This window comes from Staurois parvus, unplaced genomic scaffold (genome assembly GCF_062004578.1).
Source record: "Staurois parvus isolate SC_StPar_1 unplaced genomic scaffold, SC_StPar_1.0 ptg000426l, whole genome shotgun sequence".
Lineage (NCBI taxonomy): Eukaryota > Metazoa > Chordata > Amphibia > Anura > Ranidae > Staurois > Staurois parvus.
In genome coordinates this window covers 2,398,190-2,412,066 of record NW_028318222.1, presented here as the reverse complement: position 1 = coordinate 2,412,066, position 13,877 = coordinate 2,398,190, and the positions used below count along the sequence as shown (strand labels likewise).

At 44.2% G+C, this 13,877-nt stretch overlaps 1 pseudogene; it reads left to right on the top strand.

Annotated features, from left to right (window-relative positions):
• Positions 1-1,537: 1,537 nt before the first annotated feature.
• Positions 1,538-13,667, top strand: LOC149454478 (uncharacterized; annotated as a pseudogene).
• Positions 13,668-13,877: the final 210 nt, after the last annotated feature.

Sequence of the window (13,877 nt, the reverse complement as noted above, 5' to 3'; positions counted from 1 at the left end):
TTTGTCCCACCCCTTCCTGTTTAAGATCCACCCCTTCCACTGTAGGCTACATTTCTTCCTATTAGAGCTCCACCTCTTCAGAGGTCTGGGGGGTCTGGGCCTGAACACCAACATTCCCCAGGGTCCCACTGGCCATCCCACTGAATCCACCTACTGGCCATCTCACAATGGTCCAACCCATGTCCTCCTCATCCAGTCTTACCTTGGACATCCCATGTCCTCTTCTTCCTTCATTCCATGTCCTCTTCCTCCTCCAGTCCCATCTCCTCCAACGATAGGGAAGGGGCAGTAGGACAGGAGGGGGGCAGTGTAACAGGAGTGGGGAGTGTCACTCACTGTGTGCTCCCACACACCTTGGAAAGCAACAGACCTCTAAGCTCTCACCTATCCACCAGCGGCTCCTCCAGATGGTGTCAGGATCTGAGTCTGTGTCCCATCCTCACTAGGATCTGCGGCGGCAGCTGCAACAAAGAGTGGGGGGCTCCTCCACCCTGACCTCATCCTCTTCTTCCTCCTCCACCACAAGTCCTCCGCTGGCACCCCCTGGCCTCACCCATCCCGCACAGCACACTGCATACCCCCCCCCCCCCAGCCTGGATGCCCTAAGGCAGCTGCCTGTTGCTGGCACTTACCCAGCAACTACGGAGTCAGAAAGATTAGTAAAGGACATTCCTTTACTGTCATTGAAAGTTAAACTGGAAGAAAATCCCACATTTTGTGTTGTCCTCATAAAAGTAATAGAGGGGAAATCTTCCAATGGGGATACTAGTTTTGGTGACCTGGGGGTCTGCAAGAAATTCTCTTAATTTGCAGGGATTTCCTCTCACTCCTTGTTTGGCTATGGGACAGAAACTGAAGGGAAATCTCTGCAATGAGACACAGATGGGTTTTAACCCTCCCTTGCTCTATCCAAAATGAAAAACGTTTTGCTTATAATTCTACTTAAATTAATCATCAACCAGGTTAATGAGGTTAATGAGACGTGTGTCAACTGCTGCTCTACCACCCTCTGAAAAACAAAACACCACCATCAGATCACTTTTCAGATGGGCGGTAGAACAAAGCTATAGACAGTTGGAACAGCTTTCTCATCATTTTCTGTTTCAGTTACACTGGGTTTGATTTATGTAACACCCTGCTCTTATCCAGACTGCAGGATGTTAAACGACACAAGTTGGCCATGTCCTGCAACTCTGAGGCGCACATCCTAGTGAAAAGCTTTATGGATTTTGTGGGCTCAACTGCTGGACTTTGTTAGTAGGCTGCTAATTGGGGGACTACATTTCCCAGAAGAGCTGGTGTGTGGGTGGCGGTATATAAATGTAGAAGCCTGGGAACAAAGGCAGGAAGTGAGCTGGAAGGAAGGTGTGAGGGGAGAGCTGTGCCGAATGCTAGAGGACGAGAGAGAGAGAGAGAGAGAGAGAGAGAGAGAGAGAGAGACAGCTGACCGCCACCATTGCCAAAAATTCTGGAGAAATACCCTGGTGGCTGCCAACCTAGAGAGCTGCAATCAGGAACGAACTCTACAAAAGGAACCATGGAACCTCTGGGGGCCCCCATCTACAGTGAAACCACCAGTGACTCAGATGATGGCGCAAATCCAGTGAGAGTCCCAATCTCCAGCCAATTAAGTTGTCACTGACATTCTCTTGCATCAGTCATTCTCTATACAGTTACTGACATTGGTCACCAGTTACACAAGTTGAGGCCTAGTTCATCCAACCTATTAGCAAACACATCTCTAATATGATCCAGTCATCAAACCTGTTGCAGTGCCCGCTCTCTGCAGGCCAAGCCACAACACTGTTTCCTCTGCAATTGGATTACATCCATCAAGGGACAATTGTCATTGCTGCTACTGCAGCCTAGAAAGGAGTTAATCCATTGTTAACAATTGCCTCTGCCCACCCCTTAAACCTCTTGCTCAAAGCCTGAATTTAATCTTGTGCCTTAAAAAGGGACTGCCCATGTTGAATACCACTTAAAGGGATAGTGCTTGTGCTTGCATAAATCTCTTTGAGGGACTTCCACCTGTTGCAACCAAGGAGATCTCAAATATTGTAGTGCACCAACTGGGCCCCAACAAGTGCGCAGAAGACCTTTCCGAACAGTTAAAGGGACTTCAGCCTTCCTAATTAAAGAGTTATTTCTTCATCTCAGATTTGAACCTTGCCATCAACTTCTGAGGGCCCAAAGTGAGCCAGCCTTATTTCTTAGCTCTCCTTTGTTCACTGGGGGCAGAAACATCTCAGAGTTGAGGCACTTGGTTAAATTCTGATTTGCAGGATGTCCAGAACTGATTGGGATTTTTGCTGTGTGTGCTGGCCTCTGCTTAAAGTTACTAAGAGTGATAACTGTTATTATTTACATGACTATAATTTTGTGCCACTTTACTGTGCTCATACTCAACTCTAATATAAACAAAGTATCAGTTCACTCTAACTTGTTGTTGAGTCCATTTTCTGGTGACATTGAGAGAGTTTACTCTGACCTGAAGTGTATGGTGGTGTCAGCAAGGGTTGGTCTTTCAGAGTGGGGTCAGGAGAGACAGGGAGCCCGAAAATTACTCAGTGACCCTTTAAGAGGGTAGTGCTACATTTACTAAAACTGGAAAGTGCAAACTCTGGTGCATCTCTCTAGAAAAACTAATCAGTTTTCCAGGTTTTGTTTTCCAGTAGGAACTGGCTGAGATTCGAACCATGTGTGGGCAAGCTGAATGTACCAAGTTGATCAATTGAGGTGCAATCACCCTTCCGGATTCACTTGCGATTATCGCTTGTAGCTGATAGCAATATTCGGCTTTCACCCCTGCCAGGAGCAGCCAATTGATGGGCAGGAGGGATTCCGCTGTGAGCACTGTGTGGGTTCTTTCCTTGAACCCGTGGTTGCAGGAAATAAATTTGCACAGTCTATGGCCGGCCTTAATTGAACAAGCTGATGTTAGCAGCTGATTGGCTAACATGCACAGCTGTACAAGATGTTTCACTTTCATGTTTTAAGCAGGCCATCCATGGGTCGAATTCCAAACGATTTTTCGATCGAAAATGTAGTTTGTTCTGTAATCCAATTGTGCCACCAATGATTTCTAAAATCGGTCGTTTCACGAATTTTCCAACATGCCTGATAAATAAAATGGGGAGGAACCACAAAAATTGGCCGGTGCCATTGCCCCACTAACAGAGCAAAAATCGGTTGATTATTCTTAGGTCTGATTTTCGATTGAAAAATCGTTCGGAAATCGACCCATGTATGGACGGCCTTAGTATATCAACCCCACAGATAGGAAAGGTGACTCTTCAAAAGTGGACACAGACAGCAATGAAAACAGAAGTTCTAACCCTGCCCCACTCAATCCAAAACTGAAGAAAAAAAGTTTTTGACTATACATATACTTAAAAATTAGAAAGTTGGGCTTTAAAACATATCATTTATATTTAAAAGTGGAAGCATTCATTTTCATTTTCACTTGCATCAACACGCTTTCATAAGTTGTAGCGATAAGCAGGTATTGTGTCTTGAAGTCATAGAAACTGGTATTTGAAGCATGAAAAGAAAATTGATAAAAAAGGGGAAAAAATATCAGCGTTTTACTTGGATTCCAGAGATTGCTTCCTGAATACATCATTGTTCTAATTTCTCTACCGTGTTTATAAAAGGTGTTGGTTGGCACAATGGCAGTGTAATGGCAGTAGTTCATTGAATGTAAAAAAGTTCATACATTATTAAACACCAAATGAAACATTCAAGATTAACTCCAGGGAAACAATAAAAGCATAGAATAATTCATAGAATTCAGCCCTGTATTTCTTAACAAAATGAAATCAAATGTAAAATGTGCTTACTGTATGTACTTGAATCGGTCTTAAAACTGAACTTTGGGCATGAAAATACTTATCTGCTCTGTGCAAGGGTTTTGCCCAGATCACCCTGATCCTCCCCTTTTTGGGTCCCCTGACTGCGCTCTGGGCTCCTCCCCCCTGCCAAGTGTTCACATAGTAAGCCGCTTGCTATGGGGGTACTCGTGTCTGCTAGCTCCCTAACCCCACTCTGTGTGGCCATAAGTCACACAGAATAGGACGCAAGCTCCCTCCTCACTGACTGTGAGTAACAGCAGCAGGAACCAATGCAGAGGTAGAGACCCGGGACAGCAGCCGCTCTCATGCACTTTGCTGGGTCAAGATTGGGCTTGGATAAATATTAGGGGAAAATGCGGGGGGGAGCTGCATACTGAGGGTTTTTTACCTTCTTGCGTAGAATACTACTACTATTGCTTTAACCATTTGCCTACCGGGCACTTTACCCCCTTCCTGCCCAGGCCAATTTTCAGCTTTCAGTGCTGTTGCACTTTGAATGGCAATTGTGCTGTCATGCAACATTGTACCCATATGAACTTTTTATCATTTTTTTCACACAAATTGAGCTTTAGTTTGGTGGTATCTAATCACCACTGGGGTTTTCATTTTTGCACTAAAAACAAAAAAAATGTGAAAAAACAAAGTTTTTCCATTATAACATTTTGCAAGCAGGTAATTTTTCTCCTTCACTGATGTACGTTGATGAGGCTGCACTGATGGGCAGCACTGATGAGGTGGCATGGATAGGCAGCACTGCTGGGCACTGATACACTGCACTGATGAGGTGGCACTGATATGCAGCAATGATGGGCACTGACTGACAGCACTGCTGGGGGACACTGGTGAGTTGCACTTCTGGGCGGCACTGCTGGGCACTGATCATCAGTGCCCTGATAATCAGTGCAGATCTGCTCTGTGACATTTGCTGGTTATTGGCAGTACTTAAATAAAGGAATGCGCTAAAACCACAAACTATTCCTAATTTAGTGTAGAAACATTAGTGCAAAAGATATATATATCTATTCTCAATTAATATAAAAAAATATCAAAATTATGTGCAAAACTATTTTTTAGTGCATAAGTAATTTAAATAATTAAATTTGTGAATATAAAAATTGTCCAATTCTGAATTTCTTCAAATATCCAAACAAATCCTTTTCAAATTCAGGCGCTCTCAAAGAAATTGTGCCAAAATCCACCACCAAAGTTAAGTTCGGTAACTCACCAGAGCTCCATGCTGATCAATCTCTAGATCAGCAAAAAACGCTTTTTGCTCTGGGAGCAGATGCAATAAATCAACTTCTCAGGTGTGATGATCAATAGCTACACAATCATCCAACTTTACTTTGGTGGTGGATTTTGGCACAATTTCTTTGAGAGCACCTGAATTTGAAAAGGATTTGTTTGGACATTTGAAGAAATTCAGAATTGGACAATTTTTGTATTCACAAATTTAATTATTTAAATTACTTATGCACTAAAAAATAGTTTTGCACATAATTTTGATATTTTTTGATATTAATTGAGAATAGATATATATATCTTTTGCACTAATGTTTCTACACTAAATTAGGAATAGTTTGTGGTTTTAGCACATTCCTTTATTTAAGTTATAGCACTAAGAAATTTATTTGGTTTCTTTGAGGTGGAATTGCTGCTTTAAAGTATTAAGGGTGTGGCGCTTTTATTACACTTGTGATATTGGCAGTACTTTCCTGAAGCTGTGACAGCGTGAGGAGAGTGCTGCCGATAACCGGCAACTGCATTTACTTTGTGATCTGCTGTGTCATTGGACACAGCTGATCACGTGTTAAATGGCCACTGCGACTGGCCTTTTACCTACTCACGTGATCAGCTGTGTCCGTAGGACACAGCGATCACTGACAGAGCTAGGAGCGCGGGGGGTGCGTTCTGGGACAACGTCATATGATGCTCTCCCAGGACTGGACAACCACGCTGTAGCTGTCTTTAAGCTATAGCGCAGCTGTAAAATGGTTAAATATATTCCCCAATATTCCCCAGTTTGTGCGCACCAAATGCCTTTGTAAGCCTACATATCATCTTGTAAAATTAGCAGTGTCATCACTGTGCTGTATATAGCCTGTGCAGAGAGCAGAGATGTGGGAAGGACCCAGCAGGCTCCACCCACTACAGGCTGCCTGCAGAAAAGTACAGGAGGGGGCGGAGACAAGACCAGTCACCCTGCACAAGGTAAGAGATCAGTAGTGACAGGTTTTCATCCAGCAAGCTCCTGCACAAAGTCAAAGTTTCATGCTGGATTATTGCACAGATCTAAAAGAAATACACAAAGCACACAGAGGTTCAATGAAGAATACACATGACTCTTGTATTTAGACAATATTTACTTATCCTGATGTAGCTCCCTCCTAGTTTAGCTAGGGGGAGCTAGATTCAAATGGTTAGACAGAGGCTTTTAGCAACTCAGGTGTAATAGCCAGAGGGGTCAAATTGTGGGCAGGGCTGAGAGGCTCTGCAGGCCAGCCCCTCTGAAATTTTCCCCTGCTCTGAGGCTTTCGGAGGAGGGCCTTGGAGGCAGTGAGTGGATCTGAGGAGTGGCTGGCTACAATCTTGAGTGACATCAGTCAATCCCCAACAGAAGGCTTGACAAGGGGCTGGACTACCTTAAAAAGTGTTGGAGCCTGCTCAGTAGCAAGAGAGTGGTGAGAGAGGTGTTGAAGGAAGATGTGTGGCTGGAGAAAGAAGGCTGCCAGAGCAACAGTGAGATGGGACCTGCCTGAGAGCCTTAAGCTGGAGAGGCTAAAAACTTGGAGCTCACTGGCCCTCTGAGCAAGGACCACCTGTATGGCAGGGATGGAGCAGCCCAGCTGATAGGACTGATGGCAGCAGCCAACCCACAAGCAGTACAGGAGAGGATCTGAGCGAGTACACATGCACCCCCTGGGCAGATAGGGGAAGAAGCACTCTGGTGGGAAACCAAATTAGCCCCATACTAGTGACTCTTCACCATTTAAAGGGATAGGAGCCAGATCCCCTGCTCATGAAAAGTCTCCAGATTGCTGGGTGAAGAGGAATTCATCTAGGGTCTGGGGTGGTACAAAAAGGAGATGCTGGTTAGCACTCTACTAGAGACTGTGTTGCAGAAGAGAAGCTTGTGAATAGTTGCAGGAAGTTTGCCCTCAGTTATCGGTTCCCTTGGGCATCCTATACACCCCTTACCCTATCCTACTTCAAATCCCCTCAATAAACCACAAAAACAAAAGCTCAAGGACTAATTTCTGACTCTGAAGCAAGCTTGTGTGAAGAATGCCGAATGCCTGGCTGTGCAGGACTATAGGGAGACCCAAAATCGACAGCAACTCCTAAGGGAGTAGTGCTACACTGGATTCAGCTTTAATATCAGCCTCCACTGTACAGCAGCACTCAGACTGGTATAGTAAGTGGCAGTGCTTTGAACCAATCAGACAGCAATCCATGCAATGTGCTGACAGTAAACCTGCTTACAGGAGGAGAGTGTAATCAGGTGCTAGGCCCCTTTTATGTAGAGACCTCCTGAAGTGATATCATGGGTGAATCAGTACCCAGGTATAAGACAGCACAGTGGCTAAATGGTTAGCACTTCCGCCTGGCAGTTCTAAGGTCATTGGTTCGAATCCTAACCACAGCACCACCTGCCTGCAGTTTGTATGTTCTCCCTAAGCCTGCATGGGTTTTCTCCGGGTACTCCAGTTTCCTCCCACACTCCAAAGACATGTTGGTAAGTTAATTGGCTCCTGCCTAAATTGGCCCTAGTATGTGTATGTATGAATGTGAGTTAGGGACCTTAGATTGTACGCCCCTTGAGGGTTAGAGACTGATGTGAATGTACAATATATATATATATATAGCGCTGTGTAAATTGATGGCGCTATATAAGTACCTGAAATGAAATTAAGACAGCTTGGGAGGAGCCCTAGGACAGTTGGGGCATGGGAGCCAAAAGCCCACATTAGCACAGATAGAACCAGGACATTGAGGCCCTGGGCAAGGCAGTAGGCCAGGGAAGAGTAAACCTGCACCCCAGGGGAGCCGGCTCTAGAGACTTTCTGGCCCTCTACCAATCTGACAGGAGTCTCTAATATAACTGTCCTCTTGTAATATGCACCTCTTAAATGTGCCATTTTACTTGTACCATACAGCAGTCTCTAGTTACATTGCAGTTCTCTCTTGTAGCACAGCCAACTGTTGTAATACGGAAAACAGCAAAAACAGTTTTTGGTTGGGTTGTGGGCAGAAGCTCTGTGGTTATGGGCTGGATTAAAATTACAATCAGCTTCAATATAAAACTACAGCCCATGGATGCTGGCTAAGGACCAGCAGGCTAAGGACCAGCTTGACCCAAAAGTAATGATTCAATTCTGGGTGGGAAGCCCTGTGTTGTGACACCATCTCCTGCTGCCTAGATAAAGCTAAATGGTTACAACCAATTAAATAAGCTCCTCCTTCTTGTGTTATGTGATTATTTGAGAAAATGTCATGCTGGAGGGAGCATGTTGTCTGCTTTATATGTATAATTACTTTTAACAGCTCAGACCAACAAACGAGAAAGGAGAAGGTTTCATATTATTTGAACTATACTGGGTCTTCTGACTCCTCTTGATGTCGCCTGCACAGACTTTATGTTAATGTATTTGTTTTATTAGTTACACATGTAAAGCAAACAAAATGAGAAACAAAATGATCAAAATTAAAGCAGAGCTCCAGGCTCCCCACAAAAAATTAAGTTAGCAGCTAAAAATACTGTAGCTGCTGACGTTTAATATAAGGAAACGTACCTGTCCAGGGATCCAGCAATGGCCTCACCCGAGCCGATTCTTTAATCAGCTTTTCGGTGCAGGTGCCGGCATCTTAAGTAAGGGAAACCGGCAGTGAAGCCGCAAGGTTTCCTACTGCGTATGCGCAAAGTGCACTGCCCTTTATGAATGATCTCGCAGTCTTCTGGGACCTGTGAAGTGTCCCAGAAGGTTGCAGGGGAGGGGGGTAAACTTCCAGCTCAGGACACCACAATGTATCTGACCAAAAGTGGGAGCTGGTGCCTGTAAAAACCAGGTACCTGCTCTCTCCCAAAAAGTGCCAAATGTGGCAGTTTACCAATTTGGGTGAGGTTCCGCTTTAATACACTTTAAAGCTTAGGTCATAGCACTGGTCCACGGGAGTCATTAAAGTGTTACTAAACCCTGGACCCTGCATTCACTATATCTGGTCTCCCACAGTACACACAACATGGAAGTGCAATTATTTTAGTAAATATAAACTGTTAAATACCTTTTCTCATCAGCAGCCAGAGCAGTCTTGTGACTTCAGTAGAGCACTGGTTAAAGCTTGTAGGAGGAGTTTTCTTTCTGCTTTAGGAAGATGTAAAACCCCTGACCTCTGTCTGGACAGCGCTGATTGGTCCTGTGCTGATCATATGCACTCTCCGAAGAAAAAAAAAACTCTCTAGCAATACACACTAAACTGAACATGTGCAGAAGGGTACGGGTTCAGTCTGTCTTATCAGCATGGACATTTCAACAAGGGGAGGATCAGAGAAGACAGGATTAAACGGCCTTTTTACATAATGCAGAAGATTAACCCTTTAGGTTCCACAGTGAGTATAACAAGCATGATTTACTACTTATACAGACTGATTTTACTAATGTGGGCTTAGAAACACTTTAAATGACATCACATACAGTACATACACTTTAAAGTATATCACTGAAATGTAAAAGTACAAGGGACGCACATGATCAGAGACCTCCGTGTACAGCTCTGCATAAAATGTAAGTTGGCACAGCAGCTTTCAACTCGACACACTGCAATTAAATAAAGAACTTGTTATATCAATCTGTCTTTAAAGTGATATTAAACTCAAAAGCAAACGTTTATTTTATTGCAGCTTACCAATTTTTAAGCTGGGCACACATCTGAAGTTTATTTTCATTCAACCAGCGGGTTGAAAAAAATCCAATTTCTTCATAAATTTAGGTCAAAATATATTCTGCTCCGTCTTTGGTAAAAAAAACAATAAATATCCCAGTAAGTGTATATTGACTGGTTTGCATGAAAGTTATACCATCTAAAACGACTGTGTATATATATATATATATATTGGATTTTTTTTTAATATATATACTAATAATGGTGGTGATCAGCAACTTATAGTGGGACTGTAACAGTGCAAAGGGCAATCTGACACTAACTGACTAACTGCCACTGACATCACCAGTGACAATAATACAGTGATCAGTGCTAACAAAATATACTACTAATGACACTGTCTGGGAAAGGGTTAGCATTTAGGGGCAATCAAGGGATTAACCGTGTGCCTAAATGTTCACTGTGTATGGCATGTGCTGCTTTTACTGAGCGATGTGTTTGTTTTTACTCCCGGCTTTGCAGGGAGAAAAAAACTGACACATCACTGCTGTCATTCGCTCAGCCGATCAGCAGGTCCTGGACATAAATCATTGGCTGGGACATGCTGATCGGCTTGCGCTGCAGCGAATGACAGTTTGGGTTTCAGGGTGCGCACAAATTCCTGAGTTGACATGGAAATCAGCCCCGGTGTACAGGTACGTTACGGTGCTTATACAAGCCACCTTGCCACAGTATATATACTGCTGCAGGTCAACAAGTGGTTAAAGAAGAGGGCAAATGACTAGTCACCAGTATTACCTCCTTGCTGAAATTTACTCATTACTGACTTATCATACCCCCTTCTCCACTGTGTCACTGTGTGGAGGCAGCCATTTTAGTAAAGGCAGGGCTTTGCTTCCCAATGCCAGAGCCTTCAGCAAGGAGACTAGTGAGCAACACAATAGTGAGATCACCAAATCTTACTCTAAGGGGGCAGCAGTGCCAGAAATCTCACACTGCAGATATACAGCTATGAGGCTGTAGGCACAGGAGTGCCTAGGCACACTCACATACAGTACCGGGAATTGAAATTCTGTTTTTTAATGGGGAAGTCAAGATAAAAAAGCAGATCTTTTGTGATACTGGGGCACAATAAAATCACTAGATGCTTTGAGTTCAGGTCTACTTTAAGACTTCAGCAATAATGCAAGAAAACCTTATTCAGTTACGTATATCTAACAGGCCATACATCTTGCCTGCCAGGTAATCTGCAGGTGCCCGGACTGGTGCAGACCTCTAACAGGCCATACATCTTGCCTGCCAGGTAATCTGCAGGTGCCCGGACTGGTGCAGACCTCTAACAGGCCATACATTTTGCCTGCCAGGTAATCTGCAGGTGCCCGGACTGGTGCAGACCTCTATCAGATATTGGTGCACGGATGGCTTTATCTCTAATTGAAGTTTCTCCTATTATAATAGTACCCAAAACAGCATTGCTTGAAATTTACAGCCGTGGTTCTAATTTCTTTGGACAACCCTATAACCCAGATGAGCTGGTTAATTATATCTCCTAACATGACAGCTAAACCTTTCTCCTGTTCCTAAATTCCTGTTGCCGCTTGCTGTAAACTGTTTTGCCTAAGGGTAAATGATGAATTATGTAAGCGGCAAGTTGAGTTCTGCAATCTGATGTTCATATTATGATTTACATTCCACATTATGTATACCAGAATATCTGCATCGGCTATTTTTTGTTGAGGTGGGCTTAAATCATAAGTCATATCCCTGTTTATGCTTCAGTTTTCAGCAGGGAGTGTGAGTCTTGCTTATTACAGAGCCATTGGTCTGACTCTACAGGGGTTGCAGAGTGTACTTTCAATAAAAAGGCCTCTAGCATTATCCCCCAAGGAGCTGCTTGGTCATTGTATGGGTTAGAATAAATGTTGGTTTGAGCATAAATTAACACACAGAAGATAGGCTCAGACACAATGCGCTAGACAGTATAATCACAAATGCCAAGATAGTTTAAAATAGAGTTCTGTACCATTTGACTGGGATTAACTCATGAAGCAGCAAATTCAGCAATAAAGGGTGCATGTAAGCATTAGCTGCAATCTAAATAATAATCCTTTAACAGAGCTAAAGTGCACTCTAGGAGAAAGGCTAGGATATGATGCAATATCTCCTGAGAGGTAGCTCTTAGCATAGGCAATAGATGAAGGTCTTTGTGTAACAGCTGTAAAGGGACAGTCTTCTGTCCCAAATTATTAACTGGCTAGCGTTGGGGCCCAGTTGTACCGTTAGTGCACATGAGACTAGCCCCAGTCAAGCCTAGGGGGAGCAATAAGACTACTAGATGGCTGTACGATCAGGTCCTAAAGAGCTCAGTCTCTCTAGTAGCCGATAGTAAATTCCCACAGCAGCAGCTCACCAGTGCCAGCGAAATTGCAGCTCACCATTCGGTCACACATATTCATTAGTCTACTCTTTGCTCTGCATTATGCAACAGTGGTGGTGGCATGGCAGCGGTGCAGGCGGCCCATTGCCAAGCAACAGGCAAATTCAAAAGCCAGAACCCTGAGCGGCAGCAGTGCTGAATGCCATGGCTGTGTCAGAAAGGAATACTGGTACCCTCCAGTTCAGACATCGCCGGTTGCCAGCCATTTTTGCATGCCATCTGCTCTACTGACTTAGCTTACTTTTTTGCAGCATCCAGCCTTTCTAAGTGAACCCTTCCCTGCATACCACCCTGAAGGAAGACTACCTAGACTGTGAGGTTAAGAGGGTGGACGATTTAAAGGAGCAGTGCAATTTAAAAAAAAAAAAAAAGAGGAGCTAAAGGGAATTTTCTTTTTTCTTACTTTTCTATGCACTCATCACAGCCACAGGAGGCACGAAGGTCTGTGTAAAGGTAGGAGTGGGCTACGTGGGACTGTGATGTAAAAGAGTGCTGCACACAAAACGAATGTGTTGCCTGGCCTTTTTGGAGCACATGCTCTAAGAATAGACAATCACGGAAGGAAAAGTCCTGCCATTGCTCAATATCTCCGCACTCTGAGCCCCACTCTAGGCGTAAAAGCATTTCACCCACCTGCTGCAGTAAAACTCTGGTCACAGAACAGGTGAAGATAGGTTGACCCTCGGAGGGTCTATACTGGACCTGCACAGCTTCCTCCACTCCTGGCAATCTGTGCTGAATGCATTAAGGATGTAGCCTTGGTTAGGGAAGCAGAGGCTCTCGGAGTTGAGGACTACATCCATGAGGTGGTAGCCAAGAGTATACAGTTAGTGTCCGGTGCATGTGGTGCCAAGAGCAAACCTAAACCAAAAAGCCTGCTGGAGCAACAGCGAAGGCCACCTTTGGTACTGGAATTATCTTCTTGATCATCATCTGAATCTGAGGATTTCCTAGAACATCTAGTCAATTTCCAACTCATTGACCCGTATATCATGGCTATAAAGGACGCCATAGGCTGGGAGCTGGATTGCCAACCTCCAGAGAAAATTAAAAGGTATTTCCCAGACTTAAAGAAACAAGGAGCTTCATTCCCGGTCATGACAGAAATCCAGTAATTGATTGAGGAGGAATGGGAGAAGCCAGAAAGGAAGGCAAGAATGCAGAATCGGTTTGCAAAAGTGTATCCATTCCAGCTCTCTGAGGCCGCCTTTTGGGAAACAGCCCCAGGGGTAGATGCACCCCTACAGTGTCTAAAGAGACATGTTTCTCTGCTGCTGGAAGACCCTACCATCTTCAAAAACCCAATGGACAGGCATTCAGTAAAGGTGAAGAAGATCCTTTGGCTCAGGCATTGGGATGCAGACAGAGCATCAAAGCAGGCGCTATGCAACATCCAACATAAAGGCAAGATGTTATTTGGAAACACCCAGGAGGAAGCTATAAAGTTGGTCACTGGCAGGAAATCGGGCCCACTACCGCAGAGGGCAAGAAAGTGACAACAATTTTTTTCATTCTGGTCAGCTTGATTCTACAAGCCAGATCATACAGACTGGGACAAGAATATGTGACACCGCAAAGGAGAGGGACGCAAAGCTTATTCTTACAAGGCGAAAAGTTCAGGGCAGCACAATCAGCAAAAAAGACTGACAAATCTTTTTGGCAGTTTGTCCGGTCAACCCCATCAGGTGGGCACCAGGCTGGTGTCT